General features: G+C 53.6%; 1 long non-coding RNA gene across 24 annotated transcripts in view; it reads right to left on the reverse strand.

Annotated features, from left to right (window-relative positions):
* LOC114211185 (uncharacterized) overlaps positions 1–26,342 on the reverse strand; it is a 376,382-nt gene that overhangs the window by 256,005 nt on the left and 94,035 nt on the right. The window contains exon 1 of one of the 24 annotated variants that reach the window (XR_015768073.1): positions 17,675–17,761. The exons of 21 other annotated variants lie outside the window; for them this stretch is intronic. This is a non-coding gene — a long non-coding RNA (uncharacterized LOC114211185). Of the gene's footprint in view, positions 1–15,608; positions 15,779–17,040; positions 17,181–17,674; positions 17,762–26,342 lie in introns of those variants that run through there. 2 more of the 24 variants (XR_015768074.1, XR_015768076.1) reach the window with 2 other exon arrangements.

Below are 26,342 nucleotides of genomic sequence, written 5' to 3' on the forward strand. Positions count from 1 at the left end.
TTAAGTGAATGCCAACTCCCTGCTCCCAGGAACTGAGTTTACGCTAAGAAGAATTCTGTTGGGGCCTCTCCTGTATGTTGGTTTGGGGGCCTGGCAGAGAAGCAGGAGAGTGGACTCCCGAGGGGCTGGCCACCTCAGTCCTAATCCACTCTTGGCATTGCACACCTGGCTTGCTCTCAGCCTCCTTGGACCTCAGACACAGAGCAGCTCAACAGAGAATGTCTCTAACCTTCTAAAGCAGTGCCTGGCACAGAGCCGACGTCCCCTTCCTGCCTCCTTTCCTTAAGGAATTTGTCATGAGCGGAGAGAGCAACTCTGAATGCCGACACTGGAGCTTCCCGCTTCTGTGTCTCCAGACTCTAGCAATACTTGGAAGACAGTAGTTGCTTAATAAATGCTCAGTAAATGCAGGATGAAGATGAAAACATAGATAGGAAGCCATCTGAGGATGACGGATGCAAAATGCACCCAAAAGCCTGAGCACTCAGAGATGTCCCCCAGCGCCCCTGCCCTGCCTCCCTGAGAGCTGCAGAGGCGCCCACCCACCCGACTCCACCGGATCCTTAGCTTTGAGACGCAGTGCAGGGCAATGGCAACATGGGAGGACCCAGGCCAATTGCTACCAATTACAAGCTTCAAGAGCACGAACCACCTCCTAAGCCCTCAGTGTCCCTGTTTCGATAGCACCTACCTCGTAGGGAGTTATGAGGACGCCATGACTGCACACACCTGATGCGCTCAGAAACGGGTCCGGCACGACAGTACCCAGGCTCGGAGCTCCGTGATGACCTACTCATGTGGCAGCACCTGGGCACAGCTCTGGTCACTGAGCCACAGAAGGTATACGCCCCTGATTCCAGACCACAGAGGGCAAGACACACTTGAACTTTGGGCCTGGAATCCCAAGTCCTTTGGTCACAGCCTGGCTCTCCCCCGTGTGACCTCTGGCACATTCCTCATCTGAAAAACAGATCACTAAACGTGCTCAAAACAGAGAGCAGAAAGCTGCCCACCATGCGTACCAGAGGTGCTAAATAATTATTTTTATTTAAATGAATGAATTATAGTCTCCCCCCACCCCACTTAGATCCCCTGGCCAACCAAGTGCTCTGCATGTTCCTGTTAGATTCCTCGCCCACGCCCTCCCCACATTTTTCCCATTCGTCCCCCCCACCCCTTTGTGTTAGATGCCCTCAGCTCTGCTCGCCCAGCTGGGCTTCTGGTGCCGGGCTCTGCCGAATGCAAGCACCCACGGATCAGACAGCAGCCCCCAGCCCAGCCGGGGCTTTGCCTGGCGGAACAAGGGAACGACACCCCAACACCTCACATTTCCCTTCCTGCCCGCGACACCTGCCTGTGTGCCGTTCTGGGGATCACCATGGCATGAGCTGTACCACGCCATGTACTCCCCTTGGAACAAGATCAGCCCTGGCTTAACCGCATATCCGGAGCACAGGCAATGACGGTAGACGGCCTGGGTTTGAATCCTGACGCTGCCACGGAAAAGCTGTGTGACCTTGGGCAAATGTGTCGACCTCTCTGTGCCTCCATTTCCTTAGCTAGAAAATGGGGGAACTAAACGGCACTTGACTCTGACCTTTGCTGTGGAAGTGAGTTTGTTCAGGGAGGGCCAGGTAGATGGCGGCTGCGTTGTCCTGACTGCTGAGCGATACGCCCGGGCGGCACTCCCAACATGACCCCACTGCAAAAATACGACAGCGTATTCGGCTCCCTGCTTTGTAGATGAGGATCCCAGTGGCTGAACAACTTGCCCGAAGCGCTCTCTCCTGGGACAGGGCAGGGTGCTGAGAAGGAATGAGCCGTGTGACCCTTGAGAAGTCACTGCTCCTGCGTTTGGGTCCCTTTGCCTCTAAGATGGAGACAGTGCCCTCCTGTCCTGCAGAAGATACGTTTAAACCCTGAGCGTGAGGAGGGGTTCGTGTGACAAGGTGCCACTGTGTGCTACTCTCAGCGCCTCGGAACTCAGGAGCAGAGTGGATCCTGCCACTCCACAAGCTGTGCAACCTTGGGCAAGTTACTTGACATCTCTGAACTTCCATCTATGCAAAAGAGGGATAATAATAGCTAAGATCAAGGTGCCAGTGGTTGAAAAGCTCTTCGGAAAGCACTAAAACATCATGCGTGTAATACAAGTAAAACCCCAAGGCCAGGAATACTAGTTAACTTCTATAGAGAGGAATAAAAAATCGTAATGCTGATGATGGTAATAACAGCTTCCATCATGAGAATGTGGTTGAGGAGACAACTATTCTTTTAAAAAGCCAACGGAATAACAAGAAGGAGCTGCTCCAAAAAGGCGAGTTCTAGCTCAGGTTCAAAGTACACCCTGCGTTCAGCTTTAGCAGAGATGTGTCGGACTTAAAAAAATGAAACTGAGGGCTGTGTCTTCCCTCTGCCAGGCAAGATGGGAAACAGGCACAGTCCTCCCCCTGCCATAGCCCCCTGCCTGTCCCTGCACCGGCTGGAAAGACAGACCAGGCTCTGTCCAGAGCAAACACGGTGGCCTGCTGCTCCCACCCCATCAGCCAAGAGGCAGCCTTTGAAGGTGGTGGACAGGGGAGGGGCGGCCCACTTGAGGCCACAGCTCCTGCCCCAAGCCCTGTCAGCCTGCCTCAGCCCCGTCCTTCCTGGGGGACAAGCACTCGGGCTCACCCTGGAGAAGCTGAGTGCTAGAGCCATGGCCGGGGCTCTCCCCACTTCAGCCTGGGTCCCAGACATCAGTCTCATGTTCCATTTTAACGTACTATCATTGCTGACTGGTGTGTCTACAGCCCCAGAGGTGTTTGGGGACACGGTCCTGGGCAATCTCCGTCGAGACAGGGTGCAGTGTGGTGTGTAAATTCACCGTTTAGGAGCCCAGGTCCGAATCCTGAGTTCGAATCCAGCCCCTGCACAAACTAAGTGCCCTTTGGGCAAGTGACTAAGTTTCTTTGCCTTTGGATTTTCACCTGCAAGACAGAAATGACAATACTGATTCTTGTGCACAATTCCAAAACCTCAGAAGCTCTCAAGATCAACCACTGTTGGTAATTTTGAAGCGTGACTTGAACGAACATGAGGCTATTTATTGATTTGTCCCACTTGATATGACAATTACTATTTTCCCTATAGCGCTCTTAGTCGATAGCACTGCCCAAACACAGGGTCTATCCATCTGCTAGGACTCCTGCAACAAAATGCCACAGATGGAATGGCTTTAATAACAGAAATTTATTTTCTCATAGTTCCAGGGGCTGAAAGTCCCAGATCAAGGTGTTGGCAGGTTTGGTTCCTCCTGAGGTCCCTCTCCTTGCCTGCAGGTGGCCACCTCCTTGCTATGTACTCACATGGTCTTTCCTGTGTGTGCATGCATCCCTGGTGTCTGTGCGTCCAGATTTCCTGGGTGGGTTGGATGAGGGCCCGCCCTGACAGCCTCATTCAACTGAACTGCCTCTTTAAAGGCCAGACTTCCAAAGACAGTCCCTTTCTGAGGTGCTGGGGTCCCGCTGAGGGGCCAGGGCGGGAACACACACAAAGTGCTGGCCCAGGGCCCCGCACACGGTGGGAGGCGCTTCCCAGCAGGAGGGAGTCCGTGGGTCACAAGCAGCGCTTGCCGGGTCCCATTCACAGAGGATGCACAGCCACACTAAATACCAGTTCACCAAAAAACGCCTCTACTAGTCATGACACCGGGTTTGCAGGCCTCTCTCACCTCTAAGAATGATTCCCAAAGAATATTCTGAGGCCCACAGGGCAAGCAAAGCTGGGGACAGGGGTGGCCAGCGTAGGGTGGCCAGCGTGACCTCCAGAGGCAAGTCTTCTTTCCAGTCCTTGCCAAGGAATGACAAAAGTCTAGTTTTTGTTTTCGTTTTTGCATATGTTTGTGGTCTGTTTTCTAGTAACAAACTAAGAGGTATTCCAGGTTGTTGTAGTTGAAGTTTGGGGCGGTGTTCTCCAAAGTCCTGCAGCCAGGCCCCTTGGCCACATTTGGCTTTTCCCTGTCTTCTGCAGCTGGAATTCCACTGGGAAGGGGAACGGGGGTGTTAGGCAGCTTCTGACCCACCTATCTGGGCTCTAGTCAAAAAAAGCCAGTCATCTAGGAAATCCACATGGAAACGGGCTCACAACTGATTTTTTTTTTTTTTTTTTTTTTTTTTTTTTTTAAGTATTGGAAGGGGAATGTTTCATCCCCTGAATCAGGAGATTTGGGTTTCAGCCCCAATTCTGTAACGTTGAGCTTCAGCCTCAACTTCCTTGTCTATAAAATGGGAGCAAATCGCCTGCTCAGCTGATCTCATGGTGAGCTTGGAAGGAGTGTGGGCAAGTGCTGTTCCTGCCAGACCCAACACTAGACCCTTCCAGAAAAGTGACTGGCTCAGACTAAATACCCAATAAATGTTAGCTGTTATGAACTATTTTTTCCATCTCTCTCGAAAGCCCCCCTGATAAAGGCATTCCAAAGATTTAATGATTTAATGATTCCTGATTTGAATGATGGAGGTGGCAGAGCTGGCCTCGGGTCGGGTCCTCAGGGGGACCTCAAAGCCCACCTGCCCATCCCCCACACGCAAAGAGCCAAGGAGGTGTTCCTGCACAGGGAGGCTGTGGTGGGGTGACCCCTGGCAGATCGCAGCCAAGATTCTCCAGAACTACTCAAAGGGACAGAAATGACCCAGCCCTGGCTTTGCTGCAAAAATGAGTAACACACCATCACCATCATCTCAGAGCCAAACTCCCCTCCTCCGTTAAGGAAGAGCAGAGCAGCTTCTGTTTGCTGGAGACAATGATCTGGAAAACGCAGACATGATCTCGGCAAGACGTGACCTGGTAAACATACCTCGGGAGCGGGTTCGCTGCTCTAAGCTGTGACCTTGCTGACCTCCCCAGCCTGGACCTCGGGTGCCTCACCTGAAAAGGGGACGTGCATGCATCTCGCTTCACAAGATGGCCATAAGGCCTAAAGGAGTCAACGGATATACAAGGCTCAGCACAACAGAAGTGCCCAACATATGCCTGTGCCTTCTAGGATAGGTTAGCAAAAACTTGGCAGATATTCGAGTGGCAAAGGAAGCATCAAAGAAAACGCATAAGGAAACAAGGGGGCTGGAAGGAGGGAATGGGCTTTGCAGCCCTGGGGACATCTTTGCTGAGTAAGCAGTAGTAAGGGTGCGTGTTAATACAGCCTCAGCGCTCAGGGAGCTCAAAGGGCTTTAACAGACATGATCTCACTGGGATTTTTTTATTAGCTTCCAAGGCAGGTTAACAGGTCCCCCTCTCTGCTGAGAGGGTGAAACCGCAGGCTCCCCCAGCCTCCCCTGAGAGGAGCCTTTCTGAGCCTACCTGGGCGGCAAAGACCCAAATCTGGCTCTTAATCTGCAATCTGTCACAAGCCAGGCATCGCAGAAAGAAACTTAATCTTTTAAAAAATGTAAACTTTCCTAGAGTAACATTAAAGAAATTCTGTTTTTGAGCAAAAGCAGGGAGGGAAGAAGGGAGGTTTGGGGTCAGCCCTGGACTGAATCCTGGGTGTGTTTCTCAGTCTGCAAAATGGGGCAAGCGGCTTCCTCCTCCAAGGGCGATGCTGAGGACCAGCACCGTGAGGGCCGTGAGGTTCCAGCACCATCGAGGCATATGACTGCCCAGGGATAGCCGCTGTTACTATTAACTGCTCCCCTCTGGGACCTGCCTTGTCATTTCTCCTTCCAGGAGCCTCGCTCTGCTCTCATCTCCAGACCATCCCGCGATCTCCTGGTGCCACTTAGATGTCTGCGCCACACTGGGAGGCTATCTTCCCTTTGACTGTTCTAAGTCCTGCACCGACTCCACCCAGCGGCCCTGCCTGAGCTTCCCGCTCACAGCCCTGCACCCACGCCCACAGCCGGGGCTCGAGTAGCAGGGTGGACACGAGCCTGGACGCTTCCGTGCAGGGAGCCCCTGGCTGGAGGGCTGCTGAGCTCCAGCCGCTCGGTGGCATAGCACGAGTGGGGGCAGCTCCCAGGCAGACACTTCCCTTCTGTGGAAGCCTCTGGTACCCCTTCCCCGGAATGGGGGCTGGAATTCCCACGTGATTGCTCAGTGGAATGAGCTCGTGTCTGTGAAATGTCTCCTAAAGTGTGAAAGTGCTGAGCAGGCGGGCGCTGACTTCCACTGTAGCCCCCACCTCTTCGAGGCGACCCTGGAAGACAGGTGGGGAGGAGGGACTGTGGACCCAGGGCGTGCGCCGAGGGGCCAGGAAGGAGGGGCCCCGGCCCTCAGGGTGAAGGTCAGTGCTGCCGGGGCCATCTCTGCCATATGTGACTCCCAGCTGTCTCCTCACCCTTCAGTCCCTTAAGCAAATTCGCCACCTGTGCTCGGCGACCACATAGCCCTTTCCCTGGTGCCCATTTGAGAAAATGGGAAGTTCCACCCGTCTGTCCCACGCGGGCCCCGTGGGGCAGTGGGGAACTTCCACACTCTATAGAGTTTGGGGGCCAGACAGGCCCACCTGGAAACCCCTGCTGACGTTTCCTCGCGTTAACGGCACAGCCCTGTGGCGAAGGCTAGACAGGCAGACCCCATGCCTGCGTGAGCCAGGGGACCCAGAAACGCCCGGGTCTGGTCTCTCCACCCGTGAAACAGGCCTCGCGGTAGTGGCGCATACACACAAGGGCTCATGGGGAGTCTAGAGAGGTACCTGGCACCCGCATCACCCAAGTCAGATGAGCTACCTTCTCTTGTTAGCCTTCCGCGGCTCAGCTGGCCTCCTCTTCGTGGGAGGGAGATGGGAAGAGCACCCGCCCCAGAGGTCTCCTGAGAGAAGTGAACGAGAACATGTTTGTAAAGTGGCCGGCACAGCATCTGACACTTGCGAAGTGCTCCACAAATGAGCGCTCCCCTGGCCGGACGTCGGAGGGAGAGTCCACGTCCTCCAGCACGAAGCTGTGCCAGGAAGCAGGGCTGTCCAAGGAGGGGCCGGCCTTAGCCTGAACAAGGACAGTCTCTCTGGCCAGTGACTAAGGCCTGGCTGCAGGACCCGGCGGCGTGGGCAGGGCAGGGCTGGGTCCGGGCCTCGGCTGGCCCGCGTTCAGGGTGATGCGTTTTTACCGTTAAGGCCTGAGTAACCCCGGAGCCGCCGAGGGCCTCCCCGTCCCCGGGGCCTGACACTCACCGGCCAGCGATGAGATGCTCTCTAAAAGAGGCAGAGGCTCCAGAGCCCTCGAAACTACAAAGGGTGACAAAGGCGGGGACGAGCCCAGGAGGAGAGGACGGGTTCGCAGGCACGTGTCATTTACTAAAAGCCTCCCTCTGCTTAACCATCTGAGGTGCGACCGAAGCTCGGCAGGTCCGGGCGCCAGGCTGCTCCGGGACAGAAGCCAAAGTCAATTAAGATCAGGGATGAGGAGGGAGGATAAACAGCGAGAGGAGGCTCATGGGGTAACAGGGAAGGAGGTGCTGGGACCCAACACAGGGCGGGGAGAAGACAGGCAGACACACATAGGCACACGCACGCGCACAGTGCACCCACAGCTCCTGGGATCCACACATCATCAACGCAGTGCAGACGAGAGAAGGGTCAGACACAGGGGTTCTAGGCTCCTTCCCCACAGCAGCCGGGCAGGGCACGCCCTTGCAGGCTCCCCCCCGTGCACGTGTCTCCTTGCAGTAAGAGCCAGGACGACACAGTGATCCGCTCGGCAGGCTCCAGAGACCAAACACAAGAGTCCCCATGCTGGCTGCCCACTGCTTTCTGAGTAGCACCGGGAAAGTTAAGTAACAGCTCTGTGCCCCACTTCCTTCCTCTGTGCAATGGGCACGATAATATCCACCCCTGCCCCTCCCCGAGAGGGTGCACACGAGCACTAAGTGTGTTCAGACACAGAAAGGGCTAGAACAGGGCTTGACCAATAGTGAACTCACAACGCCTGTAGGTTACTCTATCTCACCCCGACCTAGTCTGTGAGGCAGAAATCTTTTTTTTTTTTAATAAGATTTTTATTTATTTATTTGACAGAGAGAGACACAGCGAGAGAGGGAACACAAGCAGGGAGAGTGGGAGGGGGAGACGCAGGCTTCCCGCAGAGCAGGGAGCCCGATGCGGGGCTCCATCCCAGGACCCCGGGATCATGACCCGAGCCGAAGGCAGACGCTTAACCAACTGAGCCACCCAGGCGCCCCTTCACAGCTGTGTTTTACCTAGACTGTCTCGATCAGCTTTCGGGCAAGAGTAGCTATCTCTTCACATCAACCAACTGCATTTGCCATCCCTGACCCAATTACTTCCCAATAAGGGAATAAGAATGCAGACATCAAAAGCCAGACATCTGGGGCCTTGAATCCATTCAACCCAGCTGTGTGATTGGGGTGAGCTACCAAACGTCTCTGAGCCTCTATTTCCTAGTGCAAATGAAGAAAATACCCATCTCATTGTTACAAGGTGAGAAAACATCGCCATGTGACAGGCCTTCAACAACGGATCACCCCTTGTCATAAATAAGACACACATCATGAAAAACTGACCAAGGGTTTAACTTTGCAAAGGCACAATGAAAACAAAGTCTTCGTTTTAATTAATACCTGTTATATAAGTGAATAGAATCATTCCTAGAGGCTTGCTGCTTGAAGAAAACCGGGGGCAAGGGCACTCAAGAGTAAGGTGACAGTGTCAGAGGGAGAGTGGCACGGCAGCACGCTCAAATGCAGGCTGAAGACAGCTGGACTCGCTTTTCTGGGATTTGTAGGGATGCAAGCAACATGGGACCAGCCACAGACACTTTCAGACAAAAGAAAGGCACCGTTCCCAAACCTGGGCCCCTGTGCGTTGGCCCCGTGGGCAGACTGCTACTCTGAACTCAGCCTGCTTATCCGGAAAAGCGGGATAGTAACGTTTCCTGCCTTATTTGCACTGAGCACTTATAAGGTCTGACACCCAGGAAGTGCTCAATAAATGTGAGCCATCCTTTTTCTTCCCAATTAATATTATTGCCATGGTCTCTTTTCTTTCCCCTCCTTGGTGATCAGCACTCTCAGAGACAAACCACAGTTACCAGAGCAATAAACACTGCCCCTGCTTCCTGTCTATTGAGTGACAAGTTCACCTGGAAACATCTGGGAGACGTGAAGATGCTTTCTTAGCATTGAATTCTCCTTCCTACAAATCCTAATGCTTGGCTCTCTCTCCCCCACTAGACTACAGGCCACCCAAGGGCAGAACGTGTCTGTGTTTGCTCATCATTACATCCCTAGCAGTTAGAGTAATACCTAACTAATGCAAAGTACTCCATAGAACGCATGGGATAGCTGGCGCATAGGAACTGCTTGGCAGCTTTGGGTGAATAACCATGAGCGGAAAGGCCAACCACCATAGGCTCCGTCCATAACCACGTGGCCTCCAAATTCAACAAGGGTGGACTGCACCCAGAGACACCAGGGGCAATTTGGCCTGCAGGGGTCTGCAGGGGTACCCCAGGCCAGCGCTGCCTCCATGCATGCATCTAAACACCTTCGGGCACCATCTACTTGTGAGGATGGCAGCTTCAGTCCTGCAGTACAGAGGAGCAAATGGTTGCCTGGAAAGCTCACGGGCCTCTCCCTGGGCCGCAGGGCTGGTAAAGGGCAGGGCAGCAAGTCCAGCAGCCAGCCTCAACCCCAGGACCTTCCTCCTGCATCCTGTGCTGAATGAAATGCTCAGAACGCGTTGGGTAGTTGAAGGGGGGGCGGGGGGGGGACGAATGAAAGGGATGGACAGTGGAATAGTTTCCCAATTTCCTAAAGAAATCGGAACCCTGTGCGGTTGAATGGCAGAGAAAACCGCTTAGGGGTGGGTCGGACACCGCCCACCAACGAACGTGAACTGGGCAGGGGAATCGCTTCCGACATGAGTCTTCCTGCGAGCCCGGGGATGAGCAGGGGGCCGTGAGGACTCGGGCTGCCTTTGGGAGCCTTCCTCCCAGGGCAGGTACATGCACAAAGACGGGGGGCTCAGCCTTCTCCCGCCTAGCCGTCAGGGGAACTACCAGAACCTGCGTCTCACGCAAAACGGTGGAAACCCGACGCATGGAACACGGGCAACCGGGTGGGGCAAACGGGGCTCCTGTGTACAGAGGGTGGGAGTGTAAATCAGCGCCACTGTTCCGGAAAGAGACGTGGCAGCATCTGTAAAATGGAGAACGCTCATCAGGAGGCAACAATGTCACCTTGGGGTGTAAACCCTAGAGGCGAGCTCACACGTGTGCCCCAGGGAGCAGGAGGATGTTCCTCGAAGCACTGTTGGTAATGGGGGGTGGGGGGGAAGACGGAAGGAAGAAAGGAAAGGCATCAAGCACAGTATCTCTCAAGAGGGGAAGGATAGCCAGCCCTCGAAAAAGACTTCACAACTGCTCATTGTTTGTTCTCTTCTGACCCGACTTTCCCCGCTCTGCACTCGCTCACCCACTTCATTTTTATGTCTTATCAGCCTCCTGCCTTGCCCTCCAGGGGAAAGCAGAATTCACATATGAAAACACAGTGCCAGACTCCCCGGAAAGCTTTTCAATGTCCTTTGCCCAGGAGAGGTTCTCATTACAATGGGGCCTGGACCTCAGCCATGAGCCCAGGGAGGGGGAGAAGCGATTTCATTCCACTTAACCCAATTTGCCGGGCCCAGAAGGCGGCTAATGAGCAGCCTGCACCCTCGGAGTCATCGATACCACTTTCCAAATCAAGTTACCAAATTGGTCTTAAAACTGGTTCAAAGGGGCCAGGCGGACTGTTCCCAACGAGGCATCCTGAGGGCCATATGTCCACAGTTCCTGCCACGGGCATCGGCCTCAGTACCGGTGGCAGGGGGAACTAGCTGGTGCCTTTGTCTTTGTTTTGGGGGCCCCCTCCCCTCCAACGCCTGATCCCCTGGGATAGAAGAACCGGGGACACCATAAAAAACATGAGACGGTGGCAGAGAGATCCAAATCAAGGAGGACCCCAAGTCAGAGGAGAAAGACGAACTTCCCACACTCCACTGCACCCAGCATGCTCCCTGGGAAGCTTCCCAGCTAAGCTGCCCCGGAGCTGGTGAAGGGCCCAATCCGGGCGTCCAACAGAGCACTGGACAACAGAGCCTCAAAGGTCACCTCCGGACAAGAACAGCGGTGGACAGATGCTCTCCGTGATTTCGCTGAAGCCTCACAGTGCCCTGCCCTGTGAGGTCAAGAGTCTTATCGCCCCCATTTCACAGACGAAGAAACTGAGATGGCGAAATCTGAGCACGGTCATGCGGCCAGCACGTGGCCGCTGCAGAAACCCAACCCGAGGCGGGCTCTTCAAACGCAGTCCGTGTTCAGCCCCTCAGTCACACCAGCTTAAGAGCTGAGATCTTGATAACTTACATTCCCTTCTCTATAATTAAACACAAAAATAGTCCAATGAATCTTGCACAAGAGCCCGATATGCTTTCCTTCGGATGCCTTCCATCACTAATCCTAACTACGGCACCTATTTTTTCTTGAGCGCCTATGGAATGTGAAGCCCTGGACCACCTTATCTTTCATCCTTAAGGGCACGGGATCATTCTTCTCTTTTACAGAACAGGAGCTAGCTGCTCTGAGATGTTGAGTAATATGCACAATGTCACACGGCTAGGAAACAGAAGGACGCTCATCCTGTGTATTTGGCATGAGATTCAGTTTAAACACTTAACTCGGGTTTCTTTTCCCTAGACCAAGCTACTGGTCAACCTTCCTGTCTTTAGGCTCTGAGGAAGAGTCTAGGTCAACCCTACCAGCTGGGGAGACAAAACACATCTAGACCACTGGTTCTCAACAAAGTGTGATTTGGGCCCCACTCCCCGAGGGAATATTGAGCAATGTCTGAAAACATTTTGGATTGTCACAATGGGGGGGCTGGGATTTGGGGGGAATGGTACTACTGGCATCTAGTGGGTAGAGGCCAGGGATGTGGCTATACATCCTACAACGCACAGGATGGCCCTACAGTGAGTGATCTGGTCCAACACGTCAAGAATGCCGAGGTTGCTCTCGACCTTCCACGTGTCTTCAGCGTCTTCACCGTCTGGATGTCCTACAAGGAGAGCTTCTGTATTTCTCAATACAACAAAACAGTACTTATTAATTTGCATTGAAACTTAACCCCCATCATTCTTGGGGCTAACGTACCCACCGAAGCCTCACAAAGGTTGGGCCAGAAGTGAGACCTGAGCTGATTCAGTGCAGGAAGTAATGACGCCAGGACGCCCTGAGAAATCCACTCTCTCCCTGAACCCCGCGGAGAGCCTATTGTGTGTCAGAGCCTAGGCTGGATCTGGGGGTGGTGCCAATGCACAGGAACACTCTCTGAATCACAGGACTTGAGTGCTTTCTCCCCAGGGAGACGCCGGTTGAGACATCACAGAGCCACCAGACGGGGTGGGAAGGCCCAAAGCCCCCAAAATAGCACTTTCTCTTCTTTGAGGACCTCCGGAGAGAGGCTCCAGACATAATAAAAAAGAGAGCTGGAAAGACAGGTCATTGAGCTTGCCCAGGAGGCCCCGAGTCAGGCCTGGCTCCCTGCTTGATCCCAAGAATAATAACCAGAGGTGAAAGATCAGCTTGTAGAACCTCACTGCTGGGCTCCTCAAGGGTCACCCCAGACCAGCAGCTAGGGTGGGAGAACGGACGCCCGGCCTCAAAGCAGGATTTGATCTCAATGGCCCTTCTCCCTCGAAAGACAACAAAGCTGCAGGTGATCTGTCACTTTACCTGGTAAGCACCCCTGGGAAGCCAAGTCAGCATTTGAACCCAGCTCACTCTGCTCCACCTTACCAGGTTCCTATCACTAATTCTGGTCATCAGTACCTGGGGTGACCACAAGAAAGCCCTGTACCCTCCCGGGCCTCAGTTTCACTAGGTGAGGGCTGCTACTGGGTCAAAGGCGAGAAGGTGGGTGACATCAGTGTCCGTGCACAAAGATATAAATTAGGCACTTTCTCTCCATTTGCTAAGTGGTCACACACGACCAAGAAGTGTTCTTAAGAATGGCTGCGGGGTAAGAACCAGAGAACTGGGTCCGAATCCTCTCCTGGGGTCACGGGCAGACAAACCTGGGCTGAGAGGTCAGCTCACCTGTTTGAGGCAAGTCAAGCCAATTCTCAGAGATCCCACCCACTTCCAAGAACAGGGATTCGTAGGAGCTGATCAGAGTGAGTATCCAGCCTACGCACAGCCATGTGAAGAAGAACCACACACAGGGAGCGACAGAGCTGGGGACACAGAATCACACTCCAAGGGCAGCCACAAGTCTGTGGGTGTGGGGGCCTGGAGTTCAGGCTGCCCGTGGGAGGGAGTCATGGTGCCACTGATCCCCGAACACAGCGCCTTCCCCGCGTGCTTCAAAGAGCAAAAGGTCCAAGAAAATCCAGGGGGACAGTCCCTGGAAGAGGGAGAGGGACTGCCACGTCCAAAAGGGGGTGAAGTCCTACTGCACGTCTACATTACGGAAGAGGGGCTGGCAGTGGAAGGGGGGCACTTCCAGGCCTGCCGGAGGCTGGGGGCAGGAACCATTCACCGAGCCAGGGGAGGGGAGGTACAGAGTAAAGAGGGAAAAAACACAGCCCCCCAAACCAGCAGTCCGCAGTTTGTCAAAGACACGATGATCACGAAGTGTATCAGGATGTTCACCATTGGCGTTAAAATACCAAAATAATACAACTTTATAACAACTTCAGAAAAGGAATATCCAGTAATAGGAAACTAGAACAATAGCAAACCAGCTCAATAAAGCATGAAGTTTCCACCACTGGAATTACAAAAGCAAAATTTCACAGAGGATTTACTACAGACTAGATATAATAAGGCTGCCTTTTTTGTAGGTCAACGGTTGAATGCTGGCAATTCCAGAGGCTTCCACCTATCATTTTAAGCACTTCACAAGTAACTTCCTTTAGGGCATGGTGGGGCAGAATAATCCCCCACCCCCACAAAAAAGAGATGCCCACATCCTAATTCCCAGAGCCTGCGACTCTGTTACCTCCCTGACAAAGGGAACTTTGCCGATACGATTCAGGCTAAGGGCCTTGAGCTGGGGATTATTCTGGATTGTCAGGGTGTGCTAATCTAATCACAGGCATCCTTGAAATCGGAGAACCTTTCTGCCCTGGGATCAGAGAGATAAGAAGGAAACAACGAAAGGCACTGGACCCACCGCTGCTGGACTTGACCATGGAGGGAGGAGGCCATAAGCCAAGGATATGGGCCACCTCTGGGAGCCAGATACAGCTCCCAGCTGACAGCCAGCAAGAAAACAGGGATCTCAGTCCTACACAGGCCAGGGCCTAAGTCTGCCAACAACTGGCAGGAGCAGGGAAACGGACCCTCCCCTAGAGCCTGCAGAAGTGAGTGCAGCCCACGGACACCCTGATCCCAGCCCAGTGAGACCCCTGTCGGACCTCCAACCCCACAGAACTGCATGATGATAAATGGGGCTGTGTGGGCACCAAGTCTGTGGTCATTCATCACAGCAACCACAGAAAACAAATGCTCCAGGTAAAAAGCATTCACAGCCACAGGAAGGGTACACAGGAGAAGACAAATCACGGGGCCACAGGCCACAGAGCCAGCAAGGGGCCGGCCAGTACCTGGCGGTGGCAGGAGCGCTCCAGGGACCCCTGGTCCTGCCACACTGCTCTGCAGTCTTATGGAAGAACGATTTCAAATCAAGTTCCTAGAGGACAATGCAGAGGCCACCTCTGGACTTACTCTACCCAGAGTTTCTCTTTACATACAGTTACTTTAAACTGAAATTGGGAAAAAGAATAAAAATATAAGAACATACAACTTGTCTCAGGAAAACTAAGGGGAAAGTTCTGTCTTGCCCGGGCCTGGACGGTGGTAATAACAACGAGCCTGGAGAGACCAGGTCCCGTGCTCGGCAGGCACCCACCCATCTGCCATCCTGTTAAAATACTGAAATGCTTCCAGAGCGGTTCCTAACGAGCTGCTTCCCCAAGAAGACGATTCTTGTCCCACTATCTGGGCCTGCCCACGGGCCCCCCTGAGACCTCACAAAATGCAGGGTTCAGGCCTGGCACAGCAGGAGGACCCCAGACCTTGGCACCATATACTCTTGATTGCTCGAGCACTCTCATCCCCGGGGGAGACCCAGGGAAAGATGAAAAACAGGGATTCCAGCAGGCAGGTGACCATGGACTTCCCTAAAAGAAAGGAAAAGCTTTCCTTTCTCCAGGCTCTGAGGCTCTGGGCATTACACGGAAAATTCACAGCCCTTCCTGGCCTTGAGCCTGCATCTCTGTCATCTCATACCAGCCCGTGGCCTTCAGCAAGCCACTTTACCTCTTCAACTCTCACTGTCCCTTGTGGCAAAATGCAAACACCAAGACGGCTGCCCACCGGCCCCTCAAAGGAGAGAACCTGTGGGTTCAGCACCCACTTACCAAGAACCATCATCATGACTGGCCTGCACCAGGGACACCCAGGTACCTCGGAACGAGGTTTGGTGGAGTGTGGTCAACCAGGACCGTAAGTGCTCTGGGAACCAAAGGCAGGCTTTGTTGAGCACAGCATGCCCAGGGACCCAGGCTTCGAGAAACCCCCTCCTGGCTCAGCTCGATGCTTCCTGATGTGATCTTTCTCCAGCTGACTTACCCCATCCAGGCAACCCCACCGAGTGTGCTCTGTCCATGATGGGCAGGTGCCTTTTTGCTGGTGCACGTTCCCAGATCAGATCAGGGTGTGGGGCCGTGGTGCTGGTGGAGAAGGGCATGAGCCCAACCTCTAAAATGGGGAGCTCCACAGAGTTTGGTTAAATGAGAAGAATGGGAGGAGGGAAAAGTCACTGAGTAGCTGAAACAGACCCAGTGTCTCCTCCTCGATAACCACAAAGCCACAGCAGAGACAAAGATGAAGCAAGAAGACCCTCTGGTCCAGGCCCCACAGCCAATCCTCACCGACGAAGAAATTAAAACACCGGAAAAGAAAAGGGGCTCCCACGACATCTCACCGCCCCACACCGTTCCGTCCTACCCGGCCTCCGTCTCTCCACCTGTCACATGGCCATGAGGCCTGCTCTGTCCACCTCACTGCTCCAGGGACTGCTCAAGGGAGACAGGCAATGGGAACCTTCTCTGAGAGCCTAAGGTCCATTCCGCCACGTGACAACAGTGGCCACACACAGACTCCAGGATGAGGTAACAAAGTGCAACCCAAAATATCACCTATTTGTGAAAACGGCCTGGGATTTTCATTCATTTCCGGGGACGCTTACACCTTTTCCAGTTTCGTGGTTTTGAGAACAAATGCTCTTGCTGTTTTAAAGTGTCATTTTTCTTTAAATACTTTAAGGGAAAAAAAAATATATCAGAACCCCAAAGGAATCTTACAGGTAACCTGTCTATGCAATCTGTCTTGCTGGGAGTTTTCAAATTTAGAACCACAGGATGTAAGCACAGGGTGAGGCCTTGAGTTCCCATCACGAGCCCCCAAATTTTCTGGGGCTCCTCTTGTTCATCTTGAACAGAGTGCCATGGATACAGCGTTGACACGAATAAGCTTCATCTCTGGCCAAGAAGAAACTCGACGCAATCCGGGCTTCTCCGTGCCAGAATGGGACCCCCTCAGGGGCCTGAAGCTGTGCACGCCACGTGCTTCTCCCGGAAAGGGCTATTTTTAACTTCAGTCACATGTGCTCACTGTCGATTCCTCTTAGTCTCTGCTAAGGGTGGCACCAATTCCAGATCGGGAGAATGGGGGACAAGCAGAACACTGGACCCCACACCGGCCCCACCTCCGTGCAAAGACCCATCATTCGCTGAATGTCTCTGCTCCTGGTAAGCGCCCTAGGAGGCTGCCTGAGGAGGCTGCAAAGCCAGGCACAACCGAAGAGGCAGGTCCTAGAAGGCCCAGGACAAGTGCCAGGAGGGGAAGAACGGAGAGACGTTGACATCACCGCACCCCTCTCCAAACAGGCTTTGACGAGGACAGAGCACATAAAAGGTCATGATTTGGGGTGACAGAAATACCGGGGGTCACATTCCAGCTCTGTCGCTTGCTCACTGAGTGATAGTAAAAAACGTCTTACCTTTCTGAGTTTCAGATCTGAACAAAAGTAACATGCCTATGCGATGCCCAGAAGAATGACACCGGGTAAGGCAGCCATAAGCATCAAGACATGCACTCAAGACCTTTCAGCTCCTTGTCCTTGCTTACAGTATACTCATAGAGGCCAAGTGGGTGCCCCTAACAAAGTAACGGAACCAGATAAGATCACGACCCAGCGAATGATGCAGACTGCAAGCCCACGTGGGTTGGTGACTCGGTCTGGGCTGAAAATGGGGACAGGAAGTGGGACAAGAGTGGTCATTTTCCTGATCTGCATGTTCTTTCCTGCGCAAAACTCTGCCAAGATGTCCATATGAAGGCAGACAGTGACGCCAAGCAAAGGCCAGCTGGGTGTCTAGGAGGAAGCCACTACTCTGGGGGGTAGGTGGTCTGCAGAGAAGGAGCTATCCCCAGGTCACAAAGAAGGGTATGTCCCCAGGCCAGGCTGTGCAGCAGAGACCTGCTCAGGCTACCATCAGGGTGAGGCTCCCCTCGAGGGTGCCCACCAGCCCCCCACTCACACGGGAGCAGGAGAGGGAGCAGTCTGGCCCTGCACACGGCCAGCACTCAGCCGTGCTCACCGCCCCCTGCAGCCTTTGAGGAGGGACACTTACAGGGGTGGAGCAGCATGTCCCCAAGGCCAGAGCCTGCAGGCCTGGCCCGTGCCAAAGGACGGAAGGAGGTGCAGATCTGACAGCCCGCCAGGCTCACAGCACAGTCAGAACCGGGGCAGCCGTAGGAAGTCAGCGGCCACACCCAACACAGCCTTCCTCCTTTCTAAGAAAGACCCTGGGTGGCTCAGTGGTTTGAGCATCTGCCTTTGGCTCAGGTCATGATCTCAGGGTCCTGGGATCAAGCCCCACATCGGGCTCCCTGCTCAGCGGGGAGCCTGCTTCTCCCTCGCCCTCTGCCTGCCGTAAAAGTTTAGGAATTAGGGATATATTTATAAGAACACAAACCCTAGTTAGTAGTTCTTTTCATGGGTTTTCTTATCCTTCCACCTGTTTGTGCTCTCTCTTTGGCAAATAAAATCTGAAAGAAAGAAAGAAAAGAAAAGAAAGCAAGAAAGAAAGCCGATCAAAGCACAACAAAAGTGGCTGACAGGGTGGGGAGCTCCTCAGCACAAATAGCCACTTCTGGGCTTCAGTCCTGCTCGGAGAAAAGCACTGTCTGTCCATCCCCGGGGCACTGCTCGCTCGGACACCCTCCACCATCAGCTCGACAGCCGGTCACCCCCTGCCAAGAGTCTCTTCCTGAGCCCACAGCTCCCACCAACACCCTTCAGAATCACTCGGCTTCTAGTGAGTCACCGGCTCTTGTCAAATCCACGTGAACCAGGATGATCCCGATAACCCCAGGCTGCCGCAGTGCATGCTGCATGCTGGACCCTGTTCTTGGTCCCCTAGGGAAGATCTGACTTTGATAAACATTCACAATGACCCCAAGGGGTGAGTAAGTACTCTTACTACCTGACTTCACAGGTAGGAAAACCAAGATTCAGCAATGTTAAGTTAACCTCCCCCTCGCCACGCGCACCTCACCTTCCCCTGGTCTGTGCACCCAGAACCCAGGGTTTGAATGTGACTCTGACATGACCGACACTGACCCCAGACGAGGCCCCTTCCCTCGGTCTCTGAAGCTTCACTCCCTCCCCCGCAACAGGGGATGGTAAGAGCACCTGTCCTTCCAGGGACTGTCTCAGTGCCGGTGAGAGAACCCCCGCCCCAGGGCCCCACACACAGTAGGTACTAGAAACGGCCGCTGCCCCGGGGGCACCTAGAGGAGATGTGCACACACGCACGAACTTCTCTAAAAAAAAAAGCAGCAAAGTAACCTTCAGAAACAACGAGCAATCGAGCAATATCGAGGACAGCAGCTTGCACACAGGTGGTGCTGTTTACCCCCTTCCTGAGGGAAGGGGGGCTTTAAGAAAGAAGAGAAGACCTAAGAGGGCCTGGGGCACCCAGGGGAGGCCATGATAATGAAACAGAACTGCCCGAGGTCATTCTTCACCCCAGCTCACCTGGCCCCGCGGCGACCAAAGCAGAAAACGGAGAAGCAAGGACCAGAACATCAATGCTGCCCCAGTTCCCGGTTCTCCGGTAAACCGCGGACAAGTAAACATCAAGAATGAAGCTCCATCACCTTCCCAACACCTCCGCGTGGCTCTGCTTCCCAAGAACAAAGTCTTAGTCCTGTTAAAAGCTATTGAGGGAACCTGTAAACAACCACTGCAGGCATAAGGGGAGCTGTGCGGAATGGCCTGGAATCATCCAGAGCTCAGACCTTCCTGGGGAGGAGGCAGCACAGAGGGCAGGGTTCAAGGAGCTGAAAAGCCCTGTGGGCGCCACCCCACACCACCACCAGGCTGGTGGCTTGAGGGAGATGAAGAGGGGGCTGCCTTGTTGACCACCCTTTGTGGAGACAGGTCCCCGGGGCAAAGGCGGTATCCGAGAAATTTTGGTCAAATGATTGAATGAGCAGCCCCCCAGAAGAATTTCACGCAGTCATCGCCACTCAGTGAAATGCCCAATGAGAGACTGAAGCGCCTCTGCCCGTCTGCAAATATGAAAGCCACCTGCTCAGTTACGCTCAGCAGACAGCCAACACTGGGGCGGAGGAGACCTGCCACGATGCAGGATGCAGAGAAAGGGGCTGGATGCCGCACCCTGCAGCTGGAGCCCAGTCTGTGACTCCGAATGCCGACTTACAGGCAACACACAGCTCCATTAACACCCACGGCTAACTGACAGCTTGCTCTGGGCATCACATGCCCATCTCACCTGACCCTCTCGCCTTATGAGACACAGGTGATGACCATTCACATTTCATGGATGAAGAACGCAGGACTTGAGAAACTAAGCAAACGTGGCTAAGGTCACTCATCTAGAAAGCAATGGTGGCAGGATTTGCACCCAGCTCTGTCAATCTCCCAACGCCCAGGCTCTTCAGCATGGTCAGGCCCAGAGGATGCAGGAAGGAAATCAAAACAGAACCCCTTCAGTCTCGGGGAGGCCACACATGGATCAAATGTCTTTAGCATCTGTCCCAGCCAAACACAGGAAGACCTCTCTCTGCCCCACCAGCCCTCACCTGCCTCCCTGCCTCCAACCCACCCACATGCACAGAAGGTCTCTGCCCCTCCAGAGTGCTCCTCCAAGGGAACCATGCTCACGGGGTCAGTGTCTCTCTCCATGGGAAAGCGGGGAGCAGGGCTGAGTCTCCTTTCTAAACCCAGCACACAAGGGCACTTCATGAATATCAGTGACACTGAGTTGCACAACAGATCCATTCCCATCTATAAAACAGGAGTAAAACCATCAACCTCCAGGGTTGTTGGAAGGATAAGAAAACCCATGAAAAGAACTACTAACTAGGGTTTGTGTTCTTATAAATATATCCCTAATTCCTAAACTTTTACAGCTGGTGAACAGAAAAAGAAAAGTTAAATATGCCGATCACTTAGCACGATGCCCGCCACGCACTAGGGGCATACAGACATGTGTTTGGACGTGCGTGTGTTTGTGTGGTGTGTGTGTATGCGCGCTTGTATTCATGCACTTACCAGGACAGAAATGTGTGTATGTGGTTGTTTTTTAATAGACAGTGGAGAAGCGGCCTTGAGTGCAGCTATATAGCAAGGCTGTAGCTTGGGACTCATCAGGTAACCTGCCCCCAAAACAGCTAGCCTGCACAGAGTTAACTGGAGTCCCATGATGTGCCCATAGAAGGCTGGGACTCAGTCATTTCTGGGGGGAGTATAATAAAGCTGGTGCTTGCAGGGAGTAAACAGGGCTGGTCTCCAAGTGTTCATGTTCCAAGTCTTGCAGACGGGACAGAAAGAAAACTCATGCATTCCGAACTTCTGCATGCTGTACACTGTTCATGCTCACTTAGGGAAATCCATCTCAGATTTCCCTTTTATCATCCCTTCATCCCTTCGTCCATCCCTCTGCCAGGAGAGGAGCAGAAAGGAAGGAGCTAAAACCTACAGAGGAGAGGCAACTCGGTGCACACCTGCCAGGATTGAGGGAGGAGCAGAAGCAAGACCTGATGGCCTGAGCTGCCCATCTGCACCTCATCCACACCTGTGGCTGGGACCCCTTCTTGTTGCAGGCGCACACCATTGCCAGCCGGGACGCAGGCCCTGCTCCAAACATCCCTCCCCATCCACAGCCAAAGGCCAGACCCTGGGTGGTGGTGTTCCTGGGAAGCTGGAGAACGTTCAGTAGAGGAAGCCCAGGGATGTGGCAGGAGGAGGAAATGGGGCAGAGCGACCTGCCAAGTTTTCCAGAGGAAATGAGTAACCCGTTGTTAGGCAGTTACGCAGAGCCAAGCGGGGAAGTGGCATTGTCTGGGGACTGGCCACAGGCCTTACATAACAAGCACCCCCTCACACTCTGGCCATGGCCGTATTTGGGGATTGGCAAAAACATCTGATGAGCACCTCTACCCTGTGTAAACACTGGCTTTATTAGGGTGGTGGAGAGAGGTCTGGCTCGCAGGCCTGCTTGGCTCGGGACTGACAGCGAATCTGACTCAGCGTCTCTGGGGCCCCCCTTCGGCGGTGTGCACCCGCTGGGTGGCCGGGCAGCTCGCTGGTTAAGCCAGGCTGCCGGCCCCCACCGCCCCCGCACCCCCCGATCCCTGCCGCTGTGAAGTGAAAATGGACAAAGACCTCCCCGGAGGCAGCCAGCGGAGAAGAGAGGCGTGGAAATGAGGAACACTAAGTTCTTGCTGCAGTCGTAGGAAGCTGCTAGCAGACTTTAACAAAAATCTTCAAATTCACGTCAATTCAAGGAACACAGTCTTGGGTCACGGTGCCATCGGCAAGGCAGAGAGACAGTGCCACCAAGGAGTCAGTTCTCCACAGTCTGCAAACCCATTCGCTGCTCTGCACGTAGGTACTACGGAGCGCAGGTACAGGGGCGGGAAGACAAACTGGGGCCTGCAGGGGGCCTGCTCGAGCCCCTGCATTCACGGTGTCCCCTCCTACTCCGAACCCGCCGAGCAGAAGTCATCACACACACGTACACGCGGGGACTCAGCACACACAGATGCACAGCCTTTGTTTGGAAAGCCAGGAAAACAGGCACAGAGAGGTGAAGTTCTCTGGCTAATGTCAAACCTTGGGTCAGAATTTAAACCCCAGATCTGTTTTACTCTCCACAAAAGGGATCTCTCCCCTTCCGTTGGTGAGTTGAAATTTTTTTAATTTTTTATAAAGTATGCTCTCCAGCCAATGTAGGGCTCGAACTCACAACCCTGCAATTAAGAGCCACATGCTCTACCGAGACTGAGCCAGGAACCCCTATTATTTTTTAAAATAATCACAAATTTAGACAAAAGTTGGGAGCACAGTGCAAATTCTTTTTCCTGACACCACGTGGGAGCAAGTAGCCAGCCAAGGCTCCAGCGCCCCAGAATACTCGGGTGGGTGCTTCCCAAAGCCAGGACTTTCTCCTCAGAACCACAGCCCACCAGCACGACCAGGAAGCAGACACTGACATGCACAAACATCCCATCCTCTGCCTGTGCAAATCAGCGGAGGGTCCACAATCGAGCGCTGCACGAATCGTCACGTCTCGTCACTCTCTCCTTCAATCTGGAACCAGTCCTCTGTCTTTCCTTCATGCTCATGACCTTGATGCTTCTCAAGGTTATAAGGCAATTATGTCGAAGCATGTCCCACAGTTTGCATTTCTGTGATATTTTCTCATGGCTGGATTCACAGTATGCAACTTCATTAACTTTTCCTTTTCTTTTCTTTTTTCTTTTTTCTTTTTTTGCATAATTGCAAAGCCAGAGCCTGGACAAAAAAAATAAATCATCTAAGTCAACTGTGATGACAGCCTCCACCCAGGCCTTTTTCATCAGGTGCTGGAAGCCAGTGGAGGGTAGTTTCTGACTCAGACGAGGGAGCAGTCTACAGTCCGGGGAGGGACTCAGTCTCTATGCAGCCAAAGAGATCCTGGCATCATTCTCTCAAGCCAACTTTGCTTACAAATAAAAAAAAGAAAGAAAGAAAAAGAAAAGAGAAAAAAAAGGGAAAAAAAGACAAACCTCAGAGTTCAATTTAAAAAGACCTTTCATGCGGTGCCAGGTCTCTCCCTCGCCCAGCCCCTGTTGCAAAGTACAATACATATGTTTATCTTGCTTCTACGAAGGGGTCTATTAAAATACTTGAGGATTTTCCCCTCCTAACCCTGGCATGCTGGCTCCTCCTGGCTGCACGGCCACATATAATGAAGTGAAAAGCGGCAGTCAATTATGGCTTTCGCAAACACAGGGATCTTTCCTGAGGTTGGAAGTCACATCACTTGAAAGGCCGACTTTCTTCAAACTTCCAGGAACTGAGTGGCCCGGAGCCCGTCTATTTAAAGGTCAACCTGGCCCTGCTGCATTGGGAGGGCAGAGCTGCCTCGGGCACAGGCTTATTCTCGGCCCCTGTCCACAGCCACCACAGCAGGCCAGGCTGTGAGAGGCGCTCTGTCCCTTCAAAGGGAGGGGACGGGGTGCCAGAGCCAGAGGCAGGGCCAGAGAGACAGGGAAGATGCAGTGATCGGTCGCCTCCCTGCTGCCCACTGCACCCTTCTGAGGGACAGGGGTGGGCGCCGCACTTAACAGAGTCAACTCGTTCAGGGCTGATCCGAGGAAGCAAAAGCCACTCGAGCCTAGTCCCGATTTTCTGGCATGTGATGGTCCTTAGGTTCCCCTTTTTAACTCAGCTCTGTGGGCAGATGGCCCCTGGATCCCCTTATAAGGTGACCAGAGGGGCGACAGCCTAGTGCACCACCGACCACATAGAAAGCCTTTTAAAAGTATTTAGCCCTTAGCTCGATGTTCACGCACACAGCTCTGCATTTACTGAATCCCCGGTGCTTGTCTGGCAGTTGCTTACCCTTCCAGCCACTGGCCGATCGGAGCTGCCAGGTTATCAGGAAACCATCGCTGACAGTGTCCTAAAATGTGCCCCGCGTCCTACGGGGGAGCGGCTGGCTCAGCTTCCCAGCCCAAGCCGCCCCGCAGAGAGGGGGATGGGGCCAGATTCCCAGTGCCCACCCGTCTGACTCCAGGACACACACACCCGCCACACGCCCACCACATTCACCAAGGCAGCAATGTCGTGAGGAAGAGAAGCCCCCGCGGGTCCCACACTATCTGGCAAGGAGTGCCGTGCTAGGAACTACCGACCCCGCCTGCCAGGTCCCCGACGGTGCTTCGGAGCCGGTGCCATCTGTGGGGTTGCCCTTCATGGGCTCAGAGAGAAAAGGAAGAGCAACCCAGGAAGAAGGCACAATGTGAGCAAAAGCGATGTGACCCGAAAAGGGCCTGGACGGGTGACAGCTCGGCTGACAAGGCTGAAGACCCAAGGGGGTGGGAGCCCAGGAGTCCTCTGGGACGTTTTTGCAGCCCCTGTGAACCAAGCGCCAACTCGATGCCCGTCACTGTCCCGGGCCAACCGCCCGTGTGATCTGAATCCTCCCCGCAGTGGCAGGAAGGGAGATTAGTGGCCCAGTTTTCGGATGAGCGAGTGCAGGGCCTGGAGAAGGAACACTACTGATCACCTGGTTGCTGGGTGGCCGGGCTTGCCCTTGACCCAGGGCTGTGTGGAACCAAGGCTAGAGCGCCTCCCATGTGCCGTCCCAAGGCCTTTTTCTGCTGAGGTCACTGCTGACACAGGAAAGGATGCTGAAAGGGAATGGGATTGGGGGGTGGGGGGAGAGGAAGTAGGGAGGGAGAGAGGGGAGGCAGGAGGGACAGCGCCAGGGCTGTGATTCAGTGCAGACCTTTCCTAGTGTGATTAGCTTGAAAAGACTTTGAAACCAAATCCAACAAAACAAAACGCTCAGTGGGCCAAGCCAGGAAGGAAGCTCAGGCAGAGAATCTCCAAGACTCAACGGTCATCAGAGGGGACCCAGGAAGGGAGGTTGTTACCAGATAGGGTCTTAGGGTACACTCCCTGGAAACAGGTCCTGAGACGAGCATTCTTTTTTTTTTTTTTAAGATTTTATTTATTTATTTGACAGAGAGAGACACAGTGAGAGAGCGAGCACAAGCAGGGGAAGCAGAAGGCAGAGGGAGAAGCAGGCTCCCCGCTGAGCAGGGAGCCCGACGCGGGGCTCGATCCCAGGACCCTGGGATCATGACCTGAGCCGAAGGCAGACGCTTCACCGACTGAGCCACACAGGCGCCCCTGAGATGGGAATTCTTGTTTGCCTATTTATTGGAGAGTATGCACAGGAGAAAAGGGAGTGGGGGGCACAGCCAGCTGGGAGCAGGGGCGGGTTCAGCAAGGACATGGTCTCAGCTGGACACCAGCCTCAGCCTGAGCCCACGGGAGTTCTGGAGCATGGATGGCACCACAAGGTTCACCCCACTTGGAAGCACAGGAGGCTGGCCTGCTGTACCTCTGGGGAGGGGGACTAGGGGTGAGCAACGTCTTGGATGAGGTAACAAAAGCTCCGGAGAACGGAGCACCGGGAAGGAACTTCAGCAGCTGGGAGGTGAGTGTGCCGTCCCCTGAATGGGACCCGGGACAGAACACCAACAGCATCCACTAAATTAGTCATCACTGGCTAACCAGGAGATGACCAGCAATGATAAGAATGCCCATTTTTGAATGTTTCCTGCCTAAGCCAGACACCGGGCCTGTGCTGAGTCAGCCACTCAGATGAGTGCTGAAGCAGCTGGAACAACAAAGGACGGGGGACGCCAAGAAGCCCTGCACAGGTGTCTGGAGGGACATGGGAGAGCAGGAAGGGCACATCATCTGAAAGTGCGTCTCTTCCCTGCTTCTCTCTCCCAAAGACAGACACCATGTGATGTCGCATGAAACAGGCCAAAGACACAAACTCAGTCTCCCATTCTCCTATCCAGAAAAACCCCAACAGGACAGCCAAGGAGGCACGTGTAGATCTTTTCAAGAGATTATATGCCATCAGATACTGTCAGTCAGAATTACCAGAGAAGCCTCCTACAGTTTCTGGCATACATTCAGTGCTAAATAAAAGCTGAATGGCTTACCAGCTGAGCACATTTCAACCTCCACCACATGCTTAATGTTAACCTCCTAGACCTTTCCCAGAAGAGTGGAGATTCATTTCCGAATGAGTTTGCCGCCTCCGCATGTCCATCAACAAATGAATGGATATACAAAATGTGGTATATTCACACAGTGACATATTATTCGGCCATAAAAAAGAACTAGGCATTGATACATTCAAGAAGTTTCACGGACGAAACTGGGAAATAATTACGCCAAGTGAAATACGCTAGTAC

This window comes from Eumetopias jubatus, unplaced genomic scaffold, assembly GCF_037043125.1.
Source record: "Eumetopias jubatus isolate StellerSeaLion01/CBP00866 unplaced genomic scaffold, mEumJub1_p1.0 scaffold_4, whole genome shotgun sequence".
NCBI lineage: Eukaryota > Metazoa > Chordata > Mammalia > Carnivora > Otariidae > Eumetopias > Eumetopias jubatus.